Genomic DNA, 9,582 nt, shown 5'->3' with positions numbered 1-9,582 from the left:
CGCGAGGCGAATGGCCCAGATGAATTCATGGTACTTATCCTGGATTTCAATAAACCAACGGTAACATAGTTAAACAGATGTCAAATAATGAGCAAAAGGTGTCAAGCTCAGAGGAGATTAATGGGCATAAAAATGTGTGCTAGATGTCAAACTGAGTCTAAAAGTGTAGACAAAAATGAAAGGTGTACTGATTCAAAAGAAAGGCCTATCAGCCTAATTATATATACAACACTCAAACTGTTATGTTAGAATTAATGCTCCAAATAAATTACATTGTAAATGGTTTAACTATATAGCAAGTATAAGATTTGCATTAGAGGTATTTTCTATGAATGGTTTGAGGGTACTATGATATAGAATGTAGCATTGGGATCCTGGATCTTGTAACCAATCTTGTGATTTGTTTTCAAAATATGGTGTATTTTAATACACATGAAATTTTGATTATTTTTTTTTAATATTTTTTTTTTATTGATTTTTTTATAACATATGTTAATGAATAATTAGGCAAAAAATTAAGGGCATTGTTCTATCATATAGACTTTAGAACATGGTAAAACTCTCTACATTCTTAAATTTATTATTATTTTTTTATTATATTTATGGTTAAAAAAGGAATTCATTAGCTACAAGATGGGTTTGCTTCCTACCAATCTAGATCCATCTTAACTTTAGATCTATCAAGCGTCGAGAGAGATCAAATCTCTCAAGGTGAAAACCTGTTTTTTGAGTGCAAAACTTGGGGAAAGGTTTTCACCTTGAGAGATTTGATCCTTCTTGGCGCTTCTGAGGTTAGGATGGATCTAGGTTGGTTTTAATCACGCGTGGTCACACAAAATTTGTTGAACATCTAATTATTCTGATAATTTTAAATATGCTAAATATGTCTAAGATTAATGTGTTCATTTTAATTTTAAATTTACTTAGTTACCTTAGTTTTTTGAGACGATAGACTTTGTTAATAACTTGAATGATGAAAAATGATGAAATAAAAATTTTGAATGCAAACAATGTAATGGTGTTGAATGATAGAAAATGTGAATAATAAAAATGTACTCAATTACAAATAGCCTTCATTGTGATCATTCTCAAACTTTTTTCTTCTAATGTTCTTATTGTTACACATGTTAGTTTTATCATTTTTTCATATTGATCGTATGAAAAGGGTAGTTGATATTGTAGACCATTCAAATCTTTAACTCGAGCTATTATAGTAAACATCGTACCTTGTCTCTCTTTCTCTCCAATATTAACAATAACTTTCTCCAATGTTAATCATTGTGACTTATGGAGCGTTAAACCTCAATTAAGTTTCAATGGTAGTTGTTTTTTATTACCTCGTTTGAATGCAAAGTGACTAACAATGTTGAATAATAAAAAATGGGAATAAGAATATAGTCAATTACAAATAGTTTACAGTATCAAGAAACAAACACTTTAGGTAAGTGAACATTTTATTTAAGATGGGAATTCAAGTATTTTATTTACGGTTGAATTACTGTAACACATAATTCAATGTACATCATACATCTAGTTACATCAAATCAGAAATCAATATCTACACTGAAATCAATGCATCTAGTGCAAGCAATCAAATAGGATTAGAAATAAACATATACATCGAAATCAATGCATTTACTGCAAGCAACCAAACAAGATTAGAAATCAACCTGTACATTGAAATCAATGCATCTATTTCAATGAAAAACCAAAATATTCATGGCTTTATAAATCCAACTTCTTTTACCTTTTGTAAAAACCTTAATTCCTCTTAAGTAATGGATCAATAAGTAGTAATAAGGAAATAAGAAGTAATGTTGTATCACCTATCCCAAGATAAGTTTTCTGAAACCCTAGGTCTGAATCACCATTTCGATGTCAGCTCTATAAGAGGTATCTTCCCCTCCCCTCAAGCCTTCCTCGCCGGAAAATGAGGCAACGACTTTTCCACCTCTGGTGACATCTTTGTCAAAATGTCAGAAAACTGTGGAGCAACAGTCCAAATTCATGAAAAGGAATGATTAACTCTGAGATATCGTGCTGCCAACTAGGGCCAAACAAACCACGTTGGCATATTCTAAGCAAGCACTGGTAGGAAAATTCACGGGCATGTTTCCCTCCCCGAGAATGATCGAACCATGGACTAAAAGCAATTGGAAGGCTAAGATGAAAGGTAACATTGCAATTTATGCAGTAGGAAATGGGTTTTTTGCTTTCTTATTTGAGCTGCGAGAAGATAGGGATGTGATTTTCTATAATGGTCCTTATTTTCTTGGGTCACGGGAGATGTACTTAAATAAGTGGTCTCCGAACATTAATCTAGATGAAGATATTCCAACAACCATCCCAATGTGGATGAAACTTCCTCGCCTTCAGTTGTCTTGTTGGATCGATGTCTATTTAAGGGCGACAGGCAATGAGGTTGACAAATACATTGGCAAAGAAAAACAGAAGTGATCACAGTTTGGCTATGCAAATATTTAAGTGGAGGTGGACCTGGAGAAAGGGTGTCCAATAGAAGTTAGCTTGATGTTGGGGGAATGGAAACATAGACAGATCCTGGACTATGAGAAAATTCCATTTAAATGTATGTACTACCACGAATATGGTCATTTTGCAAGGCACTGCTCGAAGAAAACTTGAGTCACAGGACCTGAAAAAAACCCAACTACTGAAGAACAATGGCAAACTCAAAAAAGGAAGGGAAACAAGGGATTTGTTGGATTTTAAGCTTCTATGGTTGTTTCTTGGAGTAGCATGATCCGGATTATCCACGGTATCATGTTCATTCTGTCGGAAATAAAGTTCAATTGAATAAAGGAAATAATGTGGTGACAACGTCATCAAACCCTTTCACCGCATTGGAAAATGAGAAAGAACGGAATGTGAAAGAGGGGGGTCAGGGAGAAGCTCAGGAAAATGTACAAAGTGAAGATGACAAAGAGGAAATGGAGGAAGGGGAAATCAAGGAGGATGCCCCTCCAAAGAACAATCAGGAGGCCCTGACGTCCCCCATGGTAAATCAATGTCTTCTATCTCAAAACGCCCTCTTCAGCAACAAAGTTCGTTGAGCATGGCAAAGGAGATCGCGGGGGTCCTCACAAGGCATATGGCTCAAAATCTAGTATGGATTGATGAGGGTAGTGTTCAAGAGACAAAAAGAAACAAAAAGAAAGGAAGACCAAAAAATCGAACCCTAAGGGAGAAGGAGGCAAAATAGAACAAAAAATTTGGAAATTAGCTAGTAATATCAAAGATATTAAAAAATAAAGGGGCTAAGGGTAAATATAGAAAGGATGGTGGGTCATCTCAAACCCCCATTTTAAAATGATAATAATATCTTGGAATATTAGGGGTTTGGGGAGCCCTGCTAAAACCCAAGCAATAACAAATATCATTAAACAAGAATCTCCTTGGATTCTTTTTCTCTAGGAGACAAAAATGGAGGAATAAGAGGTTAATAAGTCAGTAGGAGCCTTTTGTAAATATATTGTGTGAGTTGTTCAACAAGTAAGGGGTGCCTTTGTAGGTATTTGTATCTTATGGTCTCCTTGTCATTTCCACTTAGTAGAAAGTGTGAAGCATCAGTTTTGGATAATGGTAGTGCTAGATGAGAAGTTAAGTGGTTAAAGAATCACTATGATGAATGTGTATGCTCCCATTCTTTATGGACAGAAGGAGAAATTTTGGGACTCTTTACATGAAGTTAGTTCGAGGGGGGTATTTAAAAATTGCATAGTAGGAGGATATTTTAATACAATTCTTAGTGCCTCAGAGAAGCAAGGGGGTTCATTGGTTCGAGATTCGTTTAACGATTGCATGGAAGATTTGATGGCGAATTGGGATCTAATAGATGTGGTTATGAAGGTTGGAAAATACACATGGACCAATAGAAGAATGGGGGAGGCCTATATAGCGACGAGGTTGGATAGGTTTCTGATTCGTAGTGGTTGTCTCCTTAAAGGAATCAACTAGTCCTTTACTTTCATCTCAAATGGACCATCAAATCATTGTCCTATAAGTTTAAGGTTAGATAGTCCTATGAATTATGGACAGGTTCCCTTTCGGTTCAATGTAGCATGGGTCTAAGAAGGAGTGAAGGACCTCATTATCAAGGCTTGGAAAACATCGGTTCAGGGTTCCCCATCCTTTATTTGGGAATCCAAACTCTACATCATGGAAAAGTATCTTAGGAAATTGCTAAATGAATCATATCAACCTCCGAGGAAAAAAAAAAACCTTATCGTCTAGCTGGAAAATCATTATTAATTGGCAAAACACGCATAGATAGAAGAATGGAATTTGCTAAAGGAAAGGGAATTGACGAAAGGAAATTTTCTTTGCCAATAGACAGGAGGAAGTGTTATGTAAGATTAAATCTAGGAGGCTCTAGTTGAAAGATAGGGACCATAACACTACCTTTCTCCACAAGCAAGCAAAAACAAGGGAAGCGAGGAATAGAGTAAAATAAATTGTCCCAGAAGCCAAACCTAAAATCATGGAATTTGAAGAAATTAAAAGATAATCTTTCCAACACTTTAGGAACTTCTACTTAGAAGAACAAGTACCTTCAAAATAGGCAAATGAATTCCTCAGTAATATGCCTTCAGTCATTTCTCAATCAACAAACCAAAATATTTTGAAGCCAATAGAGGACGATTAGGTTCTTTCAATTATCATATCTCTCAATCCAAACAAAGCCCCGAGACTAGATGGATTTCCTATCTCATTCTATCGTGCCTTTTGGTTCCTGATCAAAGGTGATCTCCTAAAGATGCTCAATTTCACCCATGACAGGGAAAAAGTAGGAAGGGGTACTAATTCAACCTTCTTGGCTCTTATCCCAAAAGAGTTGAATCCTGTAAATTTCTCCATATTCTGACCCATCCCTCTCTGCAATGAATCCTACATAATTATGACTAAAGTTATAGCCAATAGACTTAAACCCCTCCTCTCTTTCTTTATTCTTAGAAAACCAGGGTGGATTTATGCAACAAAGGAATATATTGGACAATATCATCTTAGTCCAAGAAGTGGTCCACTCCAGCAAAGAAGTGGGACATGAAGGAATGGTCATCAAATTAGATATGGAAAACACCTTTGATCGGGTAAATCGCTCTTTTCTCTTTTATGTTTTCTATGTTAGGGTTTGGTCAAGACTTTATCCTTTGGGTCAAGGCATGCATTTTTCACCCCTGGATTGCTCCTCTAGTCAATGGGAGGTCGACCCCGTTCTTTTCGGCCTCCTGTGTTGGAAACACTAAGAGGTGGGGTGAATCAATATTTCTTTTCAATTGTTATTTTTACCAGTTAAAACATTTATATTTAGAACACAAGATGAACAATAAGAATAAATGTTTTTATTAATATAATATTTGCAATTAAATAGATACAATATATATATGATTCCAATTTGTTGCCAAGCACCAACTTGGACTTTTGTGAGGCTCCAACCTCCAGAGCACCAACTCTGTTTTGTCAAGGCACCAACCTTGGACTTAGGAGCACCAACTCCTAGGACACCAATCCTTCCAGTTCTGAGGCACCAACCTCAAGGGCTCCAACCCTCTGCTGCAAACTGTCTGGATCTGTTTTGTCAAGGCACCAACCTTGGATATAGGAGCACCAACTCCAAGGACACCAATCCTTCAAACTTTTGAGGCACCAACCCCAAGGGCTCCAACCCTCTTGTCAAGGCATGTTTGATAGTAATGTTATGCTCTCAGAACTCTTCTTTACTGAGTTCTGTCTGTTTATAGCTTCACTGTAGTCTCCATGCTACAACATCAATGGCAATCAATCTTCATATGAAGAAGTCTATACAACTCTTCATACTGTCCACACAGAGTCTGCAATAGCCCTCATGATCTTTGATAATGTCTCCACACAGCTTTAGTGAGTCTACTATGATCTACACTAAGCTCTCATTAATTCATCGCTGGTCTGAGCCTTTCATAGGTTAGCCCGATCAACAGAGTTTTTCGTCCGTCAGCTTCCTCCTGTCCTGCTGGACCTTCGGCTTCCTCTTGTCCTATTGGACCTTCGGCTTCCTTCTGTTCTGTTGGACCTACCGTTGCCTCTGTTTCTTCCAGTTTTTTCCAACTACTAATACTTTCCTTGTTCTCTGTTATATATGCTTGATACGCATGACCTTTGGCTTCCTCCTTGCTCGCTTGAGCTTCAACTTCCTCAACGCTCGCTCGAACTTTTGGCTTCCCTCCTCCAATCGCTTTAGATTCCTCCGCGCTTTCTCAACCATCTACGCTTGCTTGATACTTGGACTTCCCGATCCATGGCTTCCTTTGTCTATTTGAGTGTTCCAATACTCACAGGACACGTTAATTCGGAAGAGAGGCTGAATTACAATAATATTGCATATTAAAGAAATAACTATATCAGAGAAGCCCTTTTAATAATATTCATACAATAGACTTCATTATTTGTTCACGGAAACCATATAAGAGGGGCTATAGCCATATAGAGGTCCCACATGCCACGTCATCCTTTTATCGCAATCGTCGCTTTAATATGACAAGGCCTTAAGCCTGTAAACCCAGGACCATACAATATATCAGAATACAAGGATGCATAGGAAATACACGGAAAACACCCTCCGAACACATAAGGCCAACTTCAAATGCATTACGCCCACATCTGTAACTTCATCGGGTCCACTCCTCCACAACTTTATCGCAATCAGCAGATTTGCACATAACATAGCCAATTCCTCGATACCTGGACGCGATATTATTTTTAAAACGTTTTAATAACTTTGTCGGGTCCATATATATATATATATATATCACAATCGGCACTTTCAATGTGACAAGGCTTTACAAGAGGCTTGCGATATGCACGGATGTGATGATATATTAAATTATATTGCAATGGTGTAGTCGGGTCCACATGCATATCGCTATCGCAATTTTAACATGACAAGGCTTAAACACTGCGATACATAACTCCCGATATGACAGACGAAATATATCATTAGGGTGCGATATAATAGGACCATCGGGTCTGCAATTGTATATCGTAATCGGAGGTTTCGGGGGTGACAACCCTTTGAGACTAGCGACATAGTGGATGCGATATTACATTAGGGTGGTTTATAATGGAGCCACGGGTCCATGTTATTATCGCTATATATATATATATATATATATATATATATATATATATATATATATATATATATATATATATATATATATATATATTGCAATCACATATTTAATGTGCCATCCCTTTATAACTTATGCTATGATATTAAGCGGTATTCCTTAGCGATCCTCCACCGTTGATCTACTCACGATCCAACGGTCAACACTTAACCCGATCAACCCAAAACCGTTCATTGATCCTTCGCCGTTGATCAACCCGCGCTGGATCCAACAGCCTACATGAATTTTAGGTGAGCAATATGCACAAGGATTACCCGCCCGATAAGGTGGTTTCCTCTCTCTTTCTCCTGCCACGCGTCGGTCGATGAATGGTATCGGGTGATCAACCCTAAATACCACTTATAGCCTTGAGTCCGCTCGAAAACCGCTGCCACTGTTACAAACCTGCCAATTAGCTATTGAACGCGGATACGATGTGATATTAAGGGTTGTTGCTATAACCTATTCGGGTCCGTGTTATTATATCACATACACACACACACACACACACACACATATACTCCTTCACTCTTTGTACTCCTCTGTTATATTCTTGGCATATGCGATACTCTCGATAGTTCTTCCTTTGGCTTCTCATAGCTCTACTCCTCCGTTCTTACACTTACTTGGCTTTCCTGTGGCTTCCGATACCGCTCCACTACCTCTTCTCTGCTTTGATAGCTCTGCTCTGTTATTCCTCCGATATCGCATGATATGGCTCCTCTGTTAACTGCTCTTCTGCTGGCTTCTCCTCCTGATGCGTGTTCCTCTTCTGATTCTTAGTTCTTGCCTTTTTCCACTGTGTGTTCCTCTTTGCTTCTTCTGTTGAACTTCTTCCTCTGGATTTTCTTTGGCTGCTCCTGTTTCTTCATGGATCTGCTTCTCCTTCTCCTTGGCCTCACATCATTGTTTACTCATCCAGAATATTGCCATATTGACATCAATGACAATCTAGGTCAACAATCTCCCCCTTTGTTATTGATGGCAATATTCTTCCTCTCTCCCCCTTTGACATCAATGGCAAAGGAGTGCTCAAGGACTCCCCCTGTCAAACTGCTACTCTTCTTCATGAATAGTAGATCTTCATGGGTCTGTTACTCGCCCTGTCATAGTGCTCTTCTTTTTACTCAAGATAGAAGGATTGCTGCAACTAGCACATTATCCCCTCTTCATGTCTTAGAACTACTTTATCATGGCTTCAACAATGCTTAAAGATGCTCCACTTCAATGCTTTCAAACAAATTGCAAATAGCCACACACCAAGTGTCCAAGTCCGAGTTTTTATGCTTCAATCCATATTTTGTTGTCTCCACAGTCAAAATTAAGGGGCCTTCATAGTTCAATCAAGAAAATGCCACTGAAATTGTCTTTCTTACTATCTCTCTTTAGATCAGAGTTCCTTTGTATTTCTGTGCTTCTCCTTAAGTTACTGAGCTATATTCCACTGCACAACATTCTCCTTTCTATAGTATTTTTGATGAGCCATCTTTTCCTTGTGTTCTTGTAAAGGTTTCTGCAAGTTATCTCCACTAGTTGATTTTTATATACAATTTGTGACAGTCTTTCAAATTCTTTTTGCTAATTTGCATCTTTTTGCAATGCTTCAGTTTTGGTTAGATTTTGCCCATTGCTCTTGCTTCATGATCCATTTCAGATGTATCTGTTTGTTTGAATATTGCCTCTATTTGTGTCCATAATTTACCTGTTCTCACATCAAATTCCTGAATCGAAACATTTAACATCTGTAATATCAAAAACATAGTTATTTGCCTTATTTCTCTAGTATTAGATGACCTTATCTGTTGCTCCAATTACTACTTAGTGATCAAGTGGAAAACATCTTCAACAACAGTTCAAAGAATAGTTAAGAGATCAATTCTTCAGTGGAGTGCTCCTGAGAGATGATCTTTATCAAAGAATGATTGTTAATATAGCTCAATAATGATTTCATAAGGACCCTTTCACTAATAGCTTCTACAATAATGATCAAGAATCACAGGCTCCCCCTAACTGTATGCATCATCTCTTTTGGTAGAGTCTTCCCATCAAATGCTTAGATTGTCAAAAATCAGACCAATAACATGTGTTGTTGGCTGGAGAGTTCAAGGGACTTTCGGATTGTATTTGCTTCCTTCGCCATACTTGTGTATCTTTCTTCTTTTGCATAGTTCTAGCTTGTGTAAGAGTCCAAGTTAAGTTACAATCATGTGCCATATGACCAATGTTATGACACTTGAAGCATTCTACATTGTTCATGAATAAGAATTCATGATTTCTTTCTGCAAAATTGTTCCTTGGAGATTGTTGGGTACCATAATATCTATCTTTATGATATGGTTGGGGACCATAACATCTACCTTTATGATATGCTTTACAATCTTTTGCCATGTGACCAAAGTTTGTACAAGAATAACAATAA

The sequence above is a fragment of the Pinus tabuliformis genome, chromosome 6 (assembly GCF_031772625.1).
Source record: "Pinus tabuliformis cultivar Carrire ecotype Pingquan chromosome 6, CPIR1, whole genome shotgun sequence".
In the NCBI taxonomy this organism is placed as follows: domain Eukaryota; kingdom Viridiplantae; phylum Streptophyta; class Pinopsida; order Pinales; family Pinaceae; genus Pinus; species Pinus tabuliformis.
Note: the sequence above shows the minus strand (reverse complement) of the source record.